At 35.9% G+C, this 21,802-nt stretch overlaps 2 pseudogenes; both read right to left on the reverse strand.

Annotated features, from left to right (window-relative positions):
• Positions 1 to 9,292: 9,292 nt before the first annotated feature.
• Positions 9,293 to 10,223, reverse strand: LOC100658268 (olfactory receptor 5J3-like; annotated as a pseudogene).
• A 7,762-nt stretch (positions 10,224 to 17,985) lies between these two features.
• Positions 17,986 to 19,845, reverse strand: LOC111748977 (olfactory receptor 5AS1-like; annotated as a pseudogene).
• Positions 19,846 to 21,802: the final 1,957 nt, after the last annotated feature.

The raw sequence follows: 21,802 nt of genomic DNA on the forward strand, positions 1-21,802 counted from the left end.
TATAATATTTGTATAAAAATAATAAAAAATATTTTAAACAATCCAGAATACTAGTAGCTTTCTATATGTAAAGTAAAAGATTTTTTTTTTTTCTTTGTGGATTCTTCAGACTTTCACTGGGAGGTACCATTCCTTGAGCATAGTGGTTAAAATTAAAAAATGAAAAATATTGCCAGGCTACTAATAGAATAAGAAATGAGGAGACAACAAATATTTTAATTCTAGAGTATCTACAGTGTCAGGTGAATAATTTCCATGGGAATATGTAAATAGAGCTTAGGCTGCAATGCATCCTTCAGGAAAGAATGTTCACAAGTTGAGTTAAGACAGTGATTTTGCATTATTTCAGTAGAAGTTGAACAACAGTTTTGACAACGACATTGAAAAAGAGATTAAAGCTTAAAACAAAGGGTGGAATTAAGTGGTCAAATTATAAATTTTTCCCACCCCTTTATTTTCAAAGCCTTATCAAATTAAAATTTGAGCATATTTTTTCATATCTCTATCTATCTATGTATCTATACATATAAGTTGATCTGTAGAATATAACTATACAGGATATTCAAATAAGTGAATTTAACTTACCAATTGAAAGCAAAATGTTCAAAAACAAGGCTCTTTTGGGAAACTCATGTTCACCTATTCCCATGCACTATTTTCCTGCATTAGAGAAAAAAAAAAATTTTGCATTAGAGAAGTCAGTTAAAATTTGTCTGTCGTTTATAGTAATATATAACTAACACAAATGACAGTAGTTACAGGTAGCAGGATTAAAAACCAAAATTAACCTTTTATATATATCAAAGGCACAGTTTCCATGATATGAAAGCAAGAACAAGATGATTGAAAAAAAAAGTCCTGCTATATATTTTCCCTACTTCAAATGAGAATAAAGTCCCTGGAGTCTATCTTCTGATTGAGCAGGTTTCATAAATATGTTATGAAAAGTTCCTCCATGTTTCTTGAGGGATTTAGGAAATTCTCAAGAACATAATGCTTCCCTAAGGTATTTAATTGTCTAAAAGTGACACTGAGTAGAAAGAAATGTGGGGAAAACACAAAATATATGATCTGTGAAAAAAATTGAAATATAATTGATTCTGATATCTGCTCAATACTTTAGCAAAGGAAGCTTTTACTTAGACCTAGTTATTGGGAGGGGAGGGGGATCAGAGGGCCTTAACTTAGTAGAGCAAGCCCTGATGTAAACCAGTCCCATTCTTTGAATTCTTTGGATGGCCAGAATGGCATCAAAGAAAGTTAATACTGTTGTGGTTGTTAGTTGCCTTTGAGTTTATTCCTACTCATAACGATGCTCATAATGGTAATCCTTGAAATGAAGACCACCACCCTTCTTGTAAACTGTGATGTCTACTAATGGGTAATTTTGGGGATTTTGTCCTTAGCTTAAACTGCGTCATGAGTGATTTTGATAGGTACCTTTCACACTGTTCACTTATATATGTATCTAAATAAAAATTGATTTCTATTCTTTATATTAAATATTTAAAATTTTCTACATACTAAATCCATGTTTAAAGGCTAATAGGGAGGTGAAAGCTAAACTGAATTTCATTCTAAAGAAATTAAACCAAAAAAGTACAGTTTATGAAAGATTAATGACTGAATTTGGAAAAGTAAACTCTTCCCCTCGTTGAAGATCTTCTTTTAAACTTCTCATTTTGGATTTGATAATAGCTCCTGTCAAATATGTGCCTGGGTGGTACAATACGGAGGTAGTAAGACTAGGGGTTGGGAAACTTCCTAAGTTTGAAATAGGACAGAAAATGATTCATTACCTTGGGAGCCTTCCAACATTCTAAGCACATTATTTTTTTTAAAACTATAGTTCATTCTCTGTCCAAATATTAATTAAAAAAAAAAGATAAATTAAGTATCTCAGATTCTCTTTCTCCTACGAAACTGTAGATGAAGGACAAAAAAAGTATCTGAAAAGACCTTTAAGAAGTCTATATCTACAGGAACTCAGTTGACAAAAACAAAATAATCACATTCAGAGCGTCCAGAACAGGTCTGCTATCTTCTGCAGCCACCACTCTTCTGTCAGTTTGTCTAAGAAGATAGAAGGAATACACAGAGTCACTGTACTAAAAAGGACTGGTTAATGTTCACACAGTTCAGGAGGTAACATATGATAAAGAACCACCGGTGCCAAAGGAAGAAGTCCAAGCTGCACTGAAGGCATTGGTGAAAAACAGGACTCCAAGAATTGAAAGAGTACCAACTGAGATGTTTCAACAAACGGATTCAGTGGTGGAAATGCTCGCTCATCTATGACAGGAAATTTGGAAGACAGCTACCTGGCCAATAGACTTGAAGGGATTCATATTTATGCCTATTCCAAAGACAGGTGATCCAACAGAATGTGGAAATTATTGAATAATATCATTAATATCACAGACAAATAAAATTTTGCTGAAAATCATTCAAAAGTGGTTACAGCAGTACAATGACAGGGAACCACCAGAAATTCAAGCCAGATTCAGGAGAGGATGTGGAACTATGGGTATCATTGCTGATGTTAGATGGATCCTGGGTGAAAGCAGAGAATACCAGAAAGATATTTATCCGTGTTTTATTGCCTGCGCAAAGACATTCAACTATGTGTATCGTAACAAATTATGGATAGCCTTGCAAAGAATGGGAATTGCATAACACTTAATCGTGTTCATGAAGAACCTATACATAGATCAAGAGGCAATTGTTTCGACTGAGCAAGGAGATACTAGGCGGTTTAAAGTCAGGGAAGGTGCGTCAGGATTGTATCCTTTCACCATACCTATTCAGTCTGTATGCTGAGCAAATAATCCAGGAAGGTGGACTATATGAAGAAGAACAGGGCATCAGGATTGGAGGAAGACTCATTAACAACATGTGATATGCAAATGACACAATCTTGCTAGCTAAAATGAAGAGGACTTGAAGTACTTACTAATAAAGGTCAAAAACCACAGCCTTCGGTATGAATTATGCCTCAACATAAAGAAAACAAAAATCCTCACAACTGGATCAATAAGCCACATCATGATAAGGGAGAAAAGATTGAGGTTGCCAAAGATTTCGTTTTACTTGGATCCACAATAAACACGCATGAGAGCACCAGTCAAGAAATCAAAAAATGCATTGCATTAGGTAAATCTGCTCAGAAAAAACCTCTTTGAAGTGTTAAAGAGCAAAGATATCACTTTAAGGACTAAGGCAGGCCTGAACCAAGGCATGGTATTTTCAATCACCTCATACATATGTGAAAGCTGGACAATGAATAAGGAAGAGAGAAGAAGAACTGATGCGTTTGAATTATTTTGTTGGTGAAGAATATTGCATATACCATGGACCGCCAAAAGAATGAACAACACTGTCTCGGAGGAAGTACATTCTGTTTTTGGTGAGTAATTGTGTCATGTTGTTGTTGTTAGGTGCTCTCAAGTCAATTTCGACTCATAGTGACCCTAGGTTCAACAGAACAAAACACTGCCTGGTGCTGAGCCATCCTCACAATCATTGATGCCCATACTTCCAAGGAGCACTCTGGCTGTACTCCTTCCAAGAGAGCTTTTTTCATTCTTTTGGCAGTTGATGGTATATTCAATATCCTTCACCAACACGATAATTCAAAGGCATCAATTCTTCTTCGGTCTTCCTTGTTGATTGTTCAGCTTTCGCATGCATGTGACGTGATTGAAAACAGCATGCTCAAGTCAGGCCATTGTCAGTATTTTTCCCCAGTACTGTAATTCAAAGGTGTCAAATCTCTTGTGGCTAAGTCCAAGACTTGGGCCATTCAGGGATAGTTTCTACTAATTGTTTTTTATTCCTGAGCATGAATCACAATTTTCAGTTTCATTGCAGTCCTGCAAACTAGAAAATTTAGAAAATATATTGCAAAGGCTCTGTAGGTAGTCTGTAAGCAAAAAAAAAAAAAAAAAAAAACCAGTGCCATCGAGTAGATTCCGACTCATAGCGACCCTATAGGACAGAGTAGAGCCACCCCATAGAGTTTCCAAGGAGCGCCTGGCAGATTCGAACTGTCGACCCTTTGGTTAGCAGCCATATCGTGCACGTAGCTTTATGGGAGACTTTCAATTATTTTTCAAATCGTTCCAATTCACAGTATCATCTGTGCTTCCTGAGAGTTCCCATGGCTCCACATCTTCAGCAATACTGGATATTTTCTACTTTTATTGTGCTTTATGTGAAAATTTACAAATTCAGTCCGACTCTCATACAAAAATTTATAAATACCTTGGTATATACTCCTAATTGATCTCCCCCTAATGAGACATCACAGTCCTTCCCTCCACTATCTCTTTTTGGGTCAATTCATCCAGATTCTGACTCCCTCTACCCTCTCACCTCCCCTTCAGACAGGAGATGCCAACATAGTCTCATGTGTCTACTTGATCCAAGAAGCTCATTCTTCCCCAGTATCATTTTCTATCCCATTGTCCAGTCCAATCCCTGTTTCAAGAATTGCCTTTAGGAATGGTTCCTGTGTTGGGCTAACAGAAGGTCTGGGGACCATGACCGCCGGGGTCCTTCTAGTCTCAGTCAACCATTAAGTCTGGTCTTTTTAAGAGAATTTGGGGTCTGCATCCCACTGCTCTCCTACTCCCTCAAGGGTTCTCTGTTGTGTTCCCTCTTAGGGCAGTCTTCATTTGTAGTCAGGCACCATCAGATCTTCTGGTCTCAGGCTAATGTAGTCTTTGCTTTATGTGGCTCTTTCTGCCTCTTGGGCTATTAATTACCTTGTGTCTTTGGTGTGTTTCATTTGCCTTTGCTCCAGGTAGATTAAGACAAATTGAAGCATCTTACATGACCACTTGCTAGTGTTTAAGACCCCAGACACCACTCCAAAGTGGAATGCAGAATGTTTTCTTAATAGATTTTATTACGCCAACTGACTTAGATGTCCCCGGAAACCATGGTTCCCAAATCCCCGCCCCTGCTACGCTGGCCTTTGAAGTGTTCGGTTTACTCAGGAAACTTCTTTGCTTTTGGTTTAGTCCAGTTGTGTTGGCCTCACCTGTATTGTGTGTTCTCTTTGCCTTTACCTAAAATAGTTCTTATCTACTATCTAATTAGTGAAAACCTTCTCCCTCCCTCCCTCCCTTCCTCCCCCCATCTCGTAACCATCAAAGAATATCCTCTTCTCTGTTTCAACTATTTCTCTAGTTCTTATAGTAGTGGTTTTATACAATATTTGTACTTTCATAGAGAGATAGTATTCCAGATTCCTCCATGTTATGAAATGTTTCACAGATTCATCATTGATCTTTATTGATGTGTAATAATCCATTCTGGGAATATACCATAGTTTATCCATTCATCCATTGATGGGCACCTTGGTTGCTTCCATCTTTTTGCTATTGTAAACAGTGCTGCAATGAACCTGGGTGTTCATATATCTGTTCCTGTAAAGGCTCTCATCTCTCTAGAATATATTCCAAGGAGTGGGATTGCTGAATCGTATGATAGTTCTATTTCTACTTTTTAAAGGAAGTGCCAAATCGATTTCCAAAGTGGTTGTACCATTTTACATTCCCATCAGCAGTGTATAGTTCTCCACTTATGACTACCTATTTATCCATCCATCCATCTATCCAACCATCCATTCATTTTTTTTTTCTATTTGTATATTTGGTCTCAAGGCCCAGAATTTTGTTAAAGTCCTGAGGAAAAATACAGCCATGTGTGATGAGACTTATAGAATATCTGGTAGGAACACTGCTAGTTACTCTGAGCCCCAAAGAGCCCTCTATTTTTGCCAAACCTAGATTTTCAGGTGTGCCCTGAGTCAGTGCAATGAGTCAGCTACCCTCTCCAAGGTAAATCTTTCTGAATTTGCAGTCAGTCCAGTTCTCTTTGACTTAGCAGTGATTCATTCTTTTTCAATAGATTCTTTCTTTATCTTATCTTGCTTTTCCTGGTATTTTTGTAGAAATGCTGCCTTGACTACCAGCTACTCAATCACACCCAAAAATAAAAGTGTTTCTTTCATAAGCACTTTGCCATGTTTTTCTAACATTTTATTCTGAAAAAAAAAAAAAAAAAAAAATCCAGACTTATATTAGAGATTAAAAAAAAAAAAACACAAATTTGTTAGACTCCTACAATGATCACCTAGGAATACTTTACCTATAAACACCAGGTGCAATTGCTGCATTTGCTTTCTCTCTCTCTGTGTACATACATACATATCAATATATACACAATTATATACATATATTTATTTATACATAATAATGTTACAGTTTTATTTTTTTAATATATTTCTCATGCTTGCCCAAAGTCTGAGAATATAAGGTAATACTCTCATCTTCTCACAATAATCTGCAAACCCTGCCCAGTGTGTTATATTGCTTAAATTTATTTTGAATTTTTTATTCTTGCAGTATTAAAGTGTCTTAGATTCTTGACCCTTCAGGCAGTATTTTCATATTATTTTGAGCTTATAGAATTTCAGGTCTTAAAAGAAAATAAAAATGCAGTAAACTCTCTTTCTCTCTCTATCTATTCATCTATCTAATAAAACTCTGGAGGAGGTATGATTACTATCCCTTTACAAGTGAAAAAACTTCTTAGTAAATTTAAGTAGCTTTTCTGCATTTACAGAACTAGTACATACTATCTTTGGATGTGTATCAAGGCATGTTTTTGTCCCATCATATGGTCAACTTCATAAATATTGTATATGTGCTTGAAAACAATACACTTTTTTGAGAGCTTGAAAGCTGTTATCTTTTGTCTGATATCTATTAAAATAATAATAATAATAAAACTTGGTGTCATCTTTGATTCCTCTGTTTCCTCCACCATCCTGCTAGGTCTACCATCAAAATGCATTTTGCACTTGTATTCCTTGCTACTTTCACTATGACAAAAAAAAAAAAAAAACAACCCGTGCTGTCGAGTAGAACTATCATTATGATGGATCTGGTCTAACATGCCGTCATCTCTTAACTGAATTATTGTGCAGCCTTCTGGCTGGGCTTCTGTCTTTCACTCTTGCCCTTCTTGGTCCATCTATTATCAACACAGCAGCCCAAGTGAACTTTTTAATGTGCAAGTTGGATTATGTCACTCCTCTGCCTGATGACTCTTTGCCTTTCCTCTCGTTCAGGTCCAAAGTGTCTAGACTATATATCCCATGCAATCTGGCTCTCTTTTCCTTCCTGGCAGCATCTCCCACTACATCTCTCCTTGATCTCTTTTCTCTAGTTCTATCTTTTTTGTTCTTTCTTGATCACTCTAGGGAATCTTTGTTCTTGGCTATACCCACTTTTCGGAAAGCTCTTTCTTCCAGGCACACCTTGGAAATGCTATGGGGCAGTTCTCTGTCCTACAAGGTCACTATGTGTTGAAATCAACTCGACGGCAATAGTTTTCTTTTTTTTTTTTAATTATATATATACTTTATATTTCATCTTTTTTCCCCCTTAACCAATTTGTCTTGCTAGTTACACAGTTTCAAGATTTCCCATCCATTATATACTCTTTCCCTCAAAATAAAAATCTAATTATTTTTTAAGTCCTGTTGATTTTCATGAACTGTGTCTTAAATCACTCACCTTCTCTCTATTGCTCACCTGTAATACTTCTTATCTTTCTCAAAGTAATTATTTTTTATTATTATTGTTTTTATTATAGGTTTGGAGTAATTTTCCCAAATTGTTCTTGCCTTCCAAAATGTTGATTACAGTGTTATCACGAGAGTTTTTCTATTCTATTTATATTTCACTTAGGACTTCACTTACTACACATTGGGTTTTAAAGCATGTTACCCTGGCATCCAAGGGCCTTCATACATGTGGCCCTAAATGACTCATTAGCCTTATTTTCTATTGCCTTTGTTTAAACATTCAATGGTAGAGCTAAACTCATGTATTTCCATGGTTTTAAAGAGTTCTTCCATTTCCCATGCTTCTCTGCTCCCTGCTCCTCTAACAGCTTTTGTTCCATAGCTTAAAACTCTCTAGGTTTAGATGACACAGAGTAACTGGCACAATAGAAGTGTGTTGAATAAATAAACTATAAATAAGAGTTGTTTTCTATAGTCATTTTTTATAAGATACTATTGAGATATGCAAATTTAATACGAAACAGAAGGTATATGTTTTTACTTGAATGGGTGGCATTTTTAGACTAAAATCAATTTCTGTGAGTGATCTTAAAGAATGAGACTAAGGGAATATTTCAAATTTCTCTACTAGAAAGAGAGCACAGATGCATTTGGTAAATCCCTGTCCTAGAATATTCTTTTAATTTGAAGTAGTCTTATTATTATTATTATTTTAATTGTGCTTTAGGGGTGGTGGGAGGTGGACTTTACTGAGAAAATTTAGTTTCTCATACAACAATTTATACACAGATTGTTTTGTGACATTGGTTGCAGTCCCCCGTGATGTGTCAACACTCTCCTCTTCCACATCCCAATTCCCTGTTTCCATCTGTCCGTGATTCCTGTCCGTTCCTGCCTTCTTCTCATTGTTTTTAGGCTGGTATTGCCCTTTTGGTCTCATATACATGATTGGACTAAGAAGCACGTTCCTCATGTGTGTAATTTTTTGTTTTGTAGACCTGTTTAATCTTTGGCTGAAGGGTGAACTTCGGGAGTGACTTCAGGTCTAAGTTAAAAGTGTGTCAGGAGCCATAGTCTTCAGGGTTCTTCCACTCTCTGTTAGACCATTAAGTTTGTTTTTTTTGTGTGTGTGTGTGAATTTGAATTTTGTCCTACATTTTTCTCCCGCTCTGTCTGGGACCCTCTATTGTGATCCTTGTCAGAGCAATTCATGAAGGCAGCCAGGCACTATGGAGTTCTCCTGGGCTCAGGCTGGTAGAGGTTGTGGTACTTCTGGTTCATTAGTCCTTTGGATTAATATTTGCCTTATGTCTTTGACTTTCTTCATTCTCCTTTGCTCCTAACTGGATGGAACGAGTAGATGTATCTTAGGTAGCCACTTACAAGCTTTTAAGATCTCAGCAAAGTCTGATTCTTTTGAATCCCCAGTGAGCTCTTTCAGAATTTAGCACAACAGTTAGTTAGAAAAAAAAATTATCCACTTTTGAGGAAATTAAACTATTATATCACCAAAATGATGAATAGGGAATGAAATTGATTTTTAATCTTCATGTCATATTCAACACTTCTGCTCCAAATTGCATGAGAATATTTTGATCATAGTTTTGCTTGTGATTATATCTATGAAACAGTTTTAAAAGTCTCCGATCTCTTAACTGGCAAAGGCATGCCCAGGATTCAGTCCAGTGGGGGTTATCTTCCACAATATTGACCTTTTACAGCATCTTTCACATCCTTATTCCTAAGGCTGTAAATCAGCGGGTTTAGCCTGGGAATCACCAATGTATAAAACACAGCAGAGACCTTCTCCTGTTCCAGTGAATAGTGGGAGCTTGGCTGAATGTAACTAAAAGTCACAGAGCCATAGAATAAGGTCACAGCAGTCAGGTGCGAGGCACATGTGGAGAAGGCCTTGTGCCTTCCTTCAGCTGAACGAATTCTCTGGATGGCAATGATGATATGGACATAAGAGACCATAATGATAATGAAAGAGAACATTCATTGCAATAACCCCGGAGAAGACCAAAAGCAGCATCTCTTTGGTATGGGAATCAGAGCAAAAGAGTCTCAAAAGTGGAGGAATTTCATGGAAATAATGGTTTACAATGTTAGGACCGCAGAAGTCGAGTTTGAGCAAACCTATCATATGTGTCAAGGAATTAATGAGTCCACATAAGTAAGCCACAAGGACTAGCTGAATACAAACCCTGTGAGTCATGATGACTGTATACAACAAGGGATTAGCTATCGCCACACAGCGGTCATAAGCCATCATAGGCAGGAGGATGCCCTCTGTAGTTGCATACACTGCAGAAAAGAAACTCTGTAGTACACAGCCAGAAAATGTGCTGGACTGATGTTCCAATAAGAAATTTACCAGCATCTTAGGAGCAAAGACAGTAGAGTAGCAGATGTCACAAAAAGAGAGGTTGCTAAGGAAGAAGTACATTGGAGTACGAAGTCGAACACTTAACCAAATCAGAACAATCATCCCCCAGTTGCCTACCAGAGTGATGCAATAAATGAGGGCAAAAAGCAAAAAGAGAGGGAGCTGCAAATTTGGATTTTCTGTTAATCCTACCAGAAGGAACTCCTTTACACCTGTATGACTCCAACCTGCCATGAACTTAGGTTTATATAGCTCTTTAGTTGTGGAACAAGATGATATTACTTAGATGAAAAACATTATGGCTTCCTTCATGATCCTGTATCCATAATTACACAAAGCATTTAGGTTTGCCCTGTAGTCAAATGAAGAAAAGAAATAAACTACAGTTTGGGGCCATATGTTTGCTAGATAATTCATATAAAGTGACTCAAATTTTTGGAACTAGAGATTATTTTATTTCCTGGTTCTCAGTTTCCATATCGTAAAAATAGGGATTAGAAAACTCTACTAGATATTAAAGCTATTAATTGGTAGGATTGACATTTAAACCCATGTAGGCCTGAGTCTAAACTTCTGACTTTATAATATATAGAAGCCCTCTGTTTTCATAACTAATAACAGAGTAGCAAAAGTGATAACAAATTTTCCCTTATCCTATGACTAGCTTGTTCCTGTTTTTTTTCACAGCTGGTTCTGGATATGGTGACTTCCATGAAATGCAAACTCCTTCCTTCCAAATTCTCAGAATTCACACATCTTCTGCCTGGATCCCACATTTGGAGGACTGATGACTCTACCATCCCAAACACTGATTTGTGAAAAAGAAATAAAACGATCTTTTCATTTGCTATTCAGTAGCAGAGGGTATTGAGGATGCAGCATTCTATCTCACTAATACCTGGAGAAGGAAGAATATTCTCTATTTATACTTTTCCCACTTCTGTGGGTATTGGCAGAAAATACTTCTGTGTTTTAATTGCCACAAATATTCACTCCCAATTTATATGACTTTTGTTAGTTTGTACAAAAGCTATTTTCTATAAAAAGAATTATTTTTTTCTTCCATCTGTTGTCCTATTCCCCTCCTGGATATTAGTCTGTGCATGTATAAATTTACCATCTTGTCTACCTTTGTCATGGCCTTTTTATGTCTGTCTCATTAAAGAATAGATTACATATCTGTTTATCATTTCAAAGAACATGCCCTCTGTTTAAGGCACTATTTATGGCATAAAAGATCTAAAGAAGGATATATGAGCTTTCCCCTTGTCTTAGTTATCTAGCACTCTTATAATAGCAATACCATGAGTGGATGGCATTAACAAAGAGAAATTTATTCTCTCACGCTCTGGGAGGCTAGAGGTTTGGATTCAGGGTGCCAGCTCCAGAGGCAGTTTTTCTCTTTCTGTAGGCTGTGGGCAAAGGTCCATGTCATCAATCTTCCCCTAGTCTAGGAGGTTTTCAGCACAGGGATCCCAGGTCCAAAAGAAGCAAGCTTCTGGCCCTACTTTCGTGGTGTTATGAGTTCTCCGTATCGCTCTGCTTGCTTTTCTCTTTTGTATCTCAAAAGAGATTGACTTAAAATACAACCTAATCTTGTAGATCAAGTCCTGCTTCATTAACCAAACTACATTTAACCCCAACTCTTTAACATCACAGAGGTAGGGTTTAAAAAAAAAAAAAAAAAACACATAAAATCATTTCATATGACAAAATGATGGACAATCACACAATAATGGGAATCGTGGACTAGCCAAGTTGACACACATTTTTTGGGGAACATAATTCAATCCTTAATAGCCCTCATGAAACTCGACATCTGCAGTGTTGAGATATGGGTAAGCCTGGAGGCCAATCTTCAGGGTATTGCTAAATCAAAACCAGAATCTCCATTCTTTATTTACAATTCTATTCTGTCTATATTTTCTATCAGTGACCATGAGAAATATAGTGAATCTAAGTCCAACTGTTCCATGGAAAAGACAAAATACTTTGCTTGGAAGTAGTAATTTTTTTTTTTTTTTTCCTGTTAATAAAACCAGAACACAGAATAAGGAATCAAAAGTTATTTATAACCTGTAAGTAAACTCAACTGAAAAAAAAAAAGAAAATGGAGGTAAACATACTTTTGTGTGTGTTTCTCAAGGGCAACTAGAGTTTGCATAATACAAACTAGAGTTTGTATAATATTCCCATTTCCTGTTTAGAGATGCAGAGAAAAAAAAAAAAAAAACACAAACTTCCTGCCTGTTTAACTGGCATGAAGTTTCAAATTGTGGATTTGCACGGAAAAATAGGTCTCACGTGGAAGAGAAGGGAAAGGTGTACAGGGAAAGAAAAGAAAACACATTCTGAAGGTTGAAACCATGAGAAATAGTTGTTTTTCAAGCTTGTAACTTGTTAGTATAGGATTCTCAAGGACTAAATTAAAGACATAAATGTAGAAAGTAGATTTTTTAAATCTACATAAAGGGTAGGAAATATATATCTTAACAAGTGTTTATGATGACAAAGTACATAAAACTCTATTTTGCCCCTTTTGTAATTAGCAGTGAGAATGTTCTATTTCAATTAAAAAATGGAGGGCGTGCGGAATGCAGTGCTAAATAACCAGTAACCTCATGTGTGTGAGAGTGTAACTGTGCTTCATAGTGTTTTCAGTGGCTGAATTTTCAGAAGTAGATCACCAGGCCTTTTTCCTGAAGTGCCTCTGGATGAACTCAAATCTCTACCTTTTCAGTTAGTAGCCCAGTACATTAACTGTTCTCAGAAAAGTCCTTGATAATACAATAAAAAACCAAAACCGATTGTCATGAAGTCGATTCCAAGTCATAGTGACCCTATAGGATAGAGTAGAACTGTCCCACAGTGTCTAAGGAGCAGCTGGTAGGTCTGAACTGCCAAACTTTTGGTTAGCACTCAAGCTCTTGACCATAATGCCACCAGGGTTCCTGATACTAATGGTTAATGTTTACTGAGTGCAATTGTTTTTCTTTATAAACAATATAATGGCATTACATATTATTATTATCTATCTTTTAGACCTAAGGAAATTGAGTCACTGAGAAGTTAAATAACGTACCCAATGCCATATGACTATTAGTAGAGGTGCTGGGATTCAAGCCCAGGCAGTCCGGATCCAGAAGTCATGCTTTTGATCCCTGTCCATATACTCATTCTTATACTTCACCCAGTTTCTCTCAAGTACTTGCCACCAGTGTATGACCAGCTTTTCGGCAACAAACTAAGTCCAAGTGGGTCAGGCATATTTGCCACACATTCTGCCCTTGGGGCACTATCAATCATTTCCTTGCACATGAGGCTGCAAAATGAAAGGGAAGGTTATTTTTTGAAGAAAGTATAATGCAGGAAAATCCTCTCTCGTTACTTTTAATTGCCACTTTGCCGTTTTTCTCAGATTTCTTGAATTTCTGTGGATTTTGGTGCTATAATCAAAGGGCAATATTTTTCCAATGAAGGCAAACACTCTTCATGATTTCAGTCAGTTTGCAGCAATATTTCTAACAACTATTTTTGTTTGTGGAACTCATAATACAAAAGAATAAATAGAGAAAAGTGCTATCGAGGGTCAAGTTATGATTTGCTCCTGTGCTGTTAGAGTTTGAACTAGAACACCGATTTATTTTGTCACTAAAAAAAAAAAAAAATTAACGGGGGATTTTTATTACCACTCAGTGATTCCTTCCAGATAAGATAAGTCTTCTTTAAAATACTAATAAGCATGCATATTCTCTTAGAACATAAAGGTGGGAAACAAAATTTTAGAACCTAATGAAATACTCGGGGCCCTGGTGGCCCAGTCCTTAAGAGCCATAGCATGCTGTGGCTGGGAACCAAAAAGATTGGCAATTGAAATCCACCAACTACTCCTTGGGAACCCACTGGAGTAGTTCTACTCTGTCTTATAGGCTTTCTATGAGTCAGAATTGACTCGATATTAAAGGCTTTTTTTTTTCTTAATGACATACTCAAATGAAATAATTCCAACATTCAAATCAATATCTTGAAGGTCATGTTAAAATAAGGGTGCTTGTTTAAAAAGAAAAGAAATTTCTCCACATTACTTTTTATTCATGGCACTAAAGGAAAATTAGAAAATATGCAGCCATCAGTGATCAAGAACACAGTTGAAGATAGAGATATTGATGAGGAAATAAGAAAGTTGAAAACATTTCTAATTATAGTGTAATAGAGAACCCAGCCACATGGCTGTAGGAAGAGTTAATGATTATCAAAATTATTCTCTGTCCATTCTGTGGGACTATGCATAGTTGTTAACCAAAGCTTACATAGCTCGGTGTATGCTTTCATGGACATTTGCCTATGAAATATGATTTTGCTGACATAATATTTATAAAAGCATTTATTATAAATACATAAATATACTTCATGAATTGTTTTGTGTCTTTATAACATATTGTATGCAAATAAACATACAATCGATTAAACTCTATGTGAAATCTTGCATATTATGATATAAATTCATAGTTGTATACATGTACCTGTACTTTTAAACAATATGCACTGAATGGTTTATGATTTAAAATGGTTTAAAGAACTAAAGAAGCAAAAACTCAAATACCAAAACAGCATAAAACTACAAATTAAAAAAAAAAAAGTCTTTAAAAACCCTGGCATACTGAGAGAACTAAAAGTGTAGCTTAGATAGTGTTATTTAGAAAAAATACGTTAATGTAAGTTATTTAATGCAGGTGAACCAGAGTTGTAGCAAGTAGCTTGCTATAGCAAAATATGTCCAGGCTCTGGGAATTAAATGACATTTGCAAGTTCCAGTATTGTTACAGATAAGATAAAGTAACAAATCGAAAGAGAATAGAAAATAATCCCTACTACTTTATTATGGCAATCATAAAGCAACATTGACTCAAAATGATTGCCAAAGATTAGTATTGCATAAGACTGTGAAGAAATTATTTTCTTTAGAATATAGCTAAAATACGTGACAATTATCAGATAGTATATTTTAAGGAATTTTCCATAAAGGTACAAGTAACTTTAAATTACTATGCAAACCAAGTGTTAGATTTCACCAGAAAATCACAGATATCAGAAAATAGTGGATACAGATATTTTGTAAATATTGTCTTTCCTCATGAAAAGAGAACAGCTCCACTGAGATATCAACAAACCACAAGTTAGGAAGCTGTATTTTCTGGCTCTTTGGGAATAATACTAAGGTATTAAAACTGGTGCCAGATTTTTTAGTATGAAAAGAGGAGAAAACATTAGAATTATAAAAATAAACCTACATGACTACTTAATAAAGATACTCACGGCTAAGCAAAGTTGAGAGTACATGGAGCTTCTAGTGAAGGAAATCCGGTTTCCATGTTTCTTAAAGGGGTTTTATGTTTGGTTCCTTTTCTTTTGGGAACACAAACTGGAGCTCATTGCATAGATGTGAGTCTCAGATGTCCACAGGTTGGATTATTAACATTCTTTCTGGTCTCTTGAGAGTAGAACTAACCATAAGTCTGCAGGTCCTCTGGATCATTGTTTAGAAGATACCTCAGCTTTTCACTGTGGTAAAATAAATTCCCCTTTGTAAAAAAATAAAATAAAATAATACATATTTTCTAGAACTCAAACATCATGGTATCACGTCACAAAACAGATGATAGAGGCAGTTTCAGGGCCAAAGAATTATATTGTGATTTGTGATGTTGGCTACAAATTAGGATTTTATTTGAATTCCAGAAAAATCAAGAAACAGCATGCCCCACAAGCAAAATAATCAATCATTACCAATACTTCTGTAAATGCATGCCTTTCCAAAAAGCAGATGATCAGTGTAGGCCAAATGGTGGGCTACATAATTTTTGTGACAATATACCCACTAGTAAAATGTGAAGTAACACTTGTTAATATAAAAAGCCAAAACAGATGAGCTTTTTCTAAGAAATGATGGAAATGGAGGGTAATGCTCAACATACCAAGGTAGATTCCCTACTGGCTGCCCTCCTAAAAAGCTACAGGGGAAGTAGTTACAGCTTAATGCTGAGGCAGTCAATACTGGTAAACAATGCTGAGGTGACGACTCAGGGCACAAGTTCAGACATGTTATCAAGCACCTCATCGACTGCACTTTCAAGCCGCTGGTTAAGATGGGGAAGAAGGTGGTGTCCCCTTAACCACAAAGGCTGAAGAGGAAAATCAGGTTCCTGCCCTGATTAACCGTATATTTTCATGAACATGCTGCTACTTCCCAAGTGATAAATGTTGAGGAGACAAAATTGTGATATAGACAAGCTTCTGCCACATCATACTTCTATTTTGTCCCATTTCAGTTTCCATCAGGAGAGCACTTATGCTTCTATAATCAAGTGACATAAAAGCCCACAGCAAAAGGACCAAGGTCCTTCTCTTGAATAATAATGTCCTGTTCTGCCAGGTTACCTAGCACCTCACAGAAAATCAAATCCTACCATCTTAAAATCAACAGTAATATGATAGCAGTAAGAACAAATAGGCATTATATGCTGATAAAATGTGCCAGGCATGGTTCTAAGAGCTTTTGAAAATATTCTAGGAAATTTGTATCTGTTACCTTATTTAATCCTCAAATCATGCATGTTCTGGTAGTTTTCTGTATATTAATTTATTTGATTTTCAAAACAATACTATCCAGTATGTAATATCTTATTGTTTCCATTTACAAAACAGGACATTAAGGTGCTCAAATAAGACAATATTTCATTGCAAATTTATTTGGCTAAATTTTTATGTTAAATTGACAACTGGGTACATTCAGTACAACTAATGCAGCCATCTCTATATTTCATAATTACCGCAAAATATGCAGTAGTATACATTCACATGTGTGCAATTTATTGTTTCAACTCTTTCAAGATAAAATGAGAAGTAAACAGACACTGAAAAATCCAAAGTAGCCACAGAAGATATATATCTTAATGTTAAAAATTATACAAGAACAAAGTTGTTTACACTTCGGTTAGTCTGCATTGTCAATTTCCATGAGAAAATTATCAGATCAATTATTCACCTTTTCTAAAAGACATTGTTTCAAAGGCTATTTCAGTAGTATATGTATAAATAATAAGTAATTTACAGAGTTTAAAATCTTAATGGTTTTCACAAATATTCACTGTGAATGGAAGAGTAGGGAAACTTTTGCAGCAACAAATCTAGCCCAAAAAGAGCTAAACTTCACTATAATCTCATATTAAAGAGCCTATTGCTATACACCTTCCAACTGATTTCCTGAGAACCAATGAACCCCACCTCTCCCGACACCAACTGCCATCTATCATTGTTAATATCAACTTTCCCTGATGATAAATGCTATGTACATACAGGATATAGACTCACTCTCCCAAACACAAACTGATAGATTTGTCCATCCATCCATCTACTCAGCCATCCATCATTCTCCTACGTAGCCATTAAACACACATGTAATAAGAACATGAAATGTACCAGGTGCTATATAACAACAACAACCCTTTGCTGTGGAGTCAATTCCAACTCATACAAAAATAAACCAATAATATATGTTCCCAGCAGCCAAGGATCGTCTAAAGTAGGCGGGTTAACAGTAGGTCAATATATATCTTCAATACAGCATGATAAATAATTTAATGAATAAATACATAGAGTATTTTAGGAACACTCACTGAAGAACAGTTAAGCTATCTTAAAATTCAGAAATAGTTCACACAGTAGAAGCATTCCAAAAACCAAAAAAAAAAAAACCCAAACCCACTGCCATCGAGTCAATTCCGACTTATAGCGATCCTATAGGACAGCGGAATTGCCCGATAGAGTTTCCAAGAAGGTCCTGGTGGATTCAAACTGCCGACCTCTTGGTTAGCAGCCGAGCCGTAGCACTTAACCACTACACCACCAGAGTTTCCAGTAGAAGCATTAAAAGAAAAAAAAAAAAATTTTTTTTTTTAAGAAGCATTAGAGAGGGAATATTTCTGGAAGAAAAGACAGAGAATTGGAAGACATTGTTGTTGAAAAGTTCTCTTTATTTTTTAGCAAATACTGATACATTTAAAATTGTTGAATCATAAGCTGTGCATGGGGTAGTAGAAAATGGAGAGATTAGAGGGGAGATTAGTCCTCAAATATTCTCAAATGAAATATGTTATATTTTATTTTTATTTCCGTTAATTTGAATGTCCAGTACCTTTCCAACAGTGTTTTTGAGAGCATTCTTCACATCTTTGTTTCTGTAGCTATAGATTATGGGGTTAAACATGGGAAAGACAACTGTATAAAACACTGCAACGACCTTATCAGTGTCTAGAGAACAGCTGGTGGTAGGACATAAGTACATAAACAAGAGTGTCCCATAGAATAAGGTGACAGCTATGAGATGGGAAGCACAGGTAGAAAATGTTTTGGTTCTGCCTCCTGAGGACTTGATGCTCAAAACAGTAATAAGGGTACAGAAGTAAGAGATAAATATGACCACAAAAGTGCTGGTCTGGATGAAGCCACACAAGGCAAAGAGCAGAAGCTCATTGATACTGGTATCTGCACATGACAAAGCCAGGAGAGGGAGAATATCACACAAAAAAAATGGTTGACAACATTGGAGACACAAAATGGCAGCCTGAATGTGAGGCACACATGCACCAGTGAAGTCATACTTCCACTGAAGTAGGCCAACGCAACGAAACAGACGCAGATTTTCCTAGACATAAGTGTAGAATAGAGTAATGGGTTGCAGATGGCTGCATAGTGGTCATATGCCATTGCTGCCAGGGTGAGGCACTCGGTGTCAGCAAAACAAGCAAAGAAAAACATTTGTAGTGCACAGCCACAGGTAGAGATGCTCTTCCTAGATGCTAAAAAATTTACCAGCATTTTAGGAGCAACTGCTGTAGAATACGTGATGTCTAAGAAAGATAAATTGCTCAGGAAATAATACATGGGGGTTTGAAGGCTTGAATTGACATTAACTAAGATTATCAAGCCCATATTTCCTACCATAATTAACACATACAGCATGAAAAATACCAGGAATAGTGTGACTCCGAGAGGTAGATAATCTGTGAATCCAACAAAAATGAACTCAGTTGGCCTGGTATAATTATTCTCCAGCATCTTCTTGGTTTTCTTATTTTTCTCATTCAAGATAGGTGTTATCAACAGATATGAGTTGACTTCAGTGATGAATGAACTAAGGAGGTCATTCTTCTCCTTTTTAAGGAAAGAAATGAATGGTTAGTAAAATCAAAGTGTTGTATTTTCTCTGGCAATTTTTTTTTTTCTGTTAAAGGATATAATTAGAACTCACTCTCAATGCCAGATGATTTCACTCAGAAGGTGCTGTTTTGTGATACAGTAACTCATTAAATCTATGGACATTAGGATAGACTATTAGTTCCTTTCAAGCTGAAAGAGGCTTAGCTGATGAAACCTGGTACGAATTATGAAAATTGGCAGGCTCTTTAGGGGCAAAGATCAATGTTTCCTACCTTAAAATCACATTTTTCTTTGTAAAGACAAAGAGTTGAGAAAAATTCTGGGGAAAAGAAATGCTCACAGATAGACTAGATAGTTCCACAGAACAAAACTTGTGATCCGGGGAGGTAGCCTAATATAATAGTGAAGATCACAGTCGCTAGGCAAGAGATGACTGAGTTCAAACCTTAGGTTTGATATTTAATGTTTGTGTACTCTTGGTAATGCTACTAAAACACTCTGTGACAGAGCAATAAATGGGTAAATATATGTGAATTATGTGACTAGAACATAACCTGTATATAAGTGTTTATTAAATATAATACATTAAACATAAATAAACTGATCTTTGTTTCTATTTTTTTCTTATTTGATTAGCTTAAACTATCCTGGTGGTTGTCTCAAAATTGATCTTGTCATTGGCTTCATGGATATGTCTTAAGCATGATCTAGAGTCTCTTACAAAGATAAGCCTGTCCTTGCATGTGTGTGTGTGAGTACGTGCAAATAAGCTAGAGTAGGAATGGAGTATTCTACAGGCAGTTAGAGAACTGAAATTTTACAGGTAGCTAATGGGAATAAACAGCCCTAGTGGTGCAGCTGCTAAGCGCTCGGCTGGGAACCAGAAGTTCAGTAAAAAAAGAGTTTTGAAGATTTCTGTCATGAGTACAGATTTAACAATTTCTTCTTGTACTGCTGAGTCTTTGTGTTATATGTTTTAAAGCTATGTAATTCAATATTAGACTGTGCTATATGAATTGTCATCGACAGTTATGTAACTGTAATACACGAAGAATTATGACTGTTATATTTTCTTAATAGAGTAACTTATCAAAAAAAAAAAAAAAATACCACTCTGCCTTTTTTAAAAAAATGCTACGTGGTGCTTCTGATGTTGAAATAGTTTCTACTGTCACAGGAATTTCACAATAAATTATTCAATTATAGAATATTAGTGTTGGAAGGAACCTCAGCAGTGATCTAATTTATATCTTTATTTTAAGTCACATTTACAAGATTATCCAGTGAGTGACATGTTCATTAATCTTTTTTTAAAATGTAAATCTGATCCATAAACGGGTTACAAACTTCTTGAAATCAAAATCCAACTTTCCTTCCTTGAGCCCCCATGGCATCTAGAAGACTGTTTGAAGTGGTTCAATATTTAATTGTTGAATGAGATACCAGTTCTTCCAGATCAATTTCACTGCTCTTGAAGGATTCATCTCGCAATACGTTGAACTCAGATTAATCTCCTAAAACAAGTTTGGCCCCATTGGTTCTCATGGAAATCTTACCTGACAAGGTGGCTATTACAGAAAGGTGTCCATGAATTATTTTCTGTTTGAGATTCTGTTTGAAGGACTTATGTAGAAGAGAAAAAAAAAAAAAAGAAGCAACCACAATAAATTCACTTGTTCTCCTTTTCAAGTTATATTGTGTTGTGATGGCCAATACACAGGATCTGGAGTTAGGCAGGATAAGTTTAAATTCAGGTTTGACTCTTAATCCATAATCCATAGAACTTCTCTGTTTATATTTCTGTTTCTGTTTAATTAGCATATTAAGGTTGAAATCAGGATTAAAATGTGTAACTTATTTTAGTACCTTTTTACAGGGTTTGTTATCTCGTGGATACATAGTTCTCACTATTTCTGATCAGTTATTATCATCATTGCTATCACTATTACACTATTGTTGTATGTGGTCCTGTCGATTCCAACTTATAGCAACTCCAATGGACACAGTAGAACTGCCCCATAGGGTTTCTGAAGGCTGAAATTTTTATGAGAGTACATTGCAGGTCATTTCTTCTGCAGAGCTGCTGGTAGGTTCCAACTGTTGACTTTCAGTTAGCCTAGTGCTTAACCATTGCACTGCCAGGGCTCCTTACCATTACACTAATATCATTATTATTACTTAATAATTCAATATCTAGCTTTAAAACTGTAAGTTTTCTGAATTGATATTTATAGGAACAAATACAAAATGATCAATCATATTATGAGTGCATATATGCTGTGTGTTCATAGAATCTGAGGCTTAGTTTACATATTCAGGGAATTAATTAGACCATTGGATTCCCCCAAATTTGAAAAATAGCTCACTCACCTTTCCTCTAATGGCAACAAGCTGCACAACAAATTGGACAGTGGTATTTTCAAAATGCCATGGATATGGGTGGGCTCAGATCCATGTCACTACTGCTCTTACTCCCTTACGTGTACAAACACACTCAGGCTATGAGAAAAAAAAACAGAGTCAACAGAAATACATTTTTTGTCTAAGGTTAGCTCATTATCATTGCTACATTCACAAGAGACAATTTGCTGACG

This window comes from Loxodonta africana, chromosome 7 (genome assembly GCF_030014295.1).
Source record: "Loxodonta africana isolate mLoxAfr1 chromosome 7, mLoxAfr1.hap2, whole genome shotgun sequence".
Classification (NCBI taxonomy): domain Eukaryota; kingdom Metazoa; phylum Chordata; class Mammalia; order Proboscidea; family Elephantidae; genus Loxodonta; species Loxodonta africana.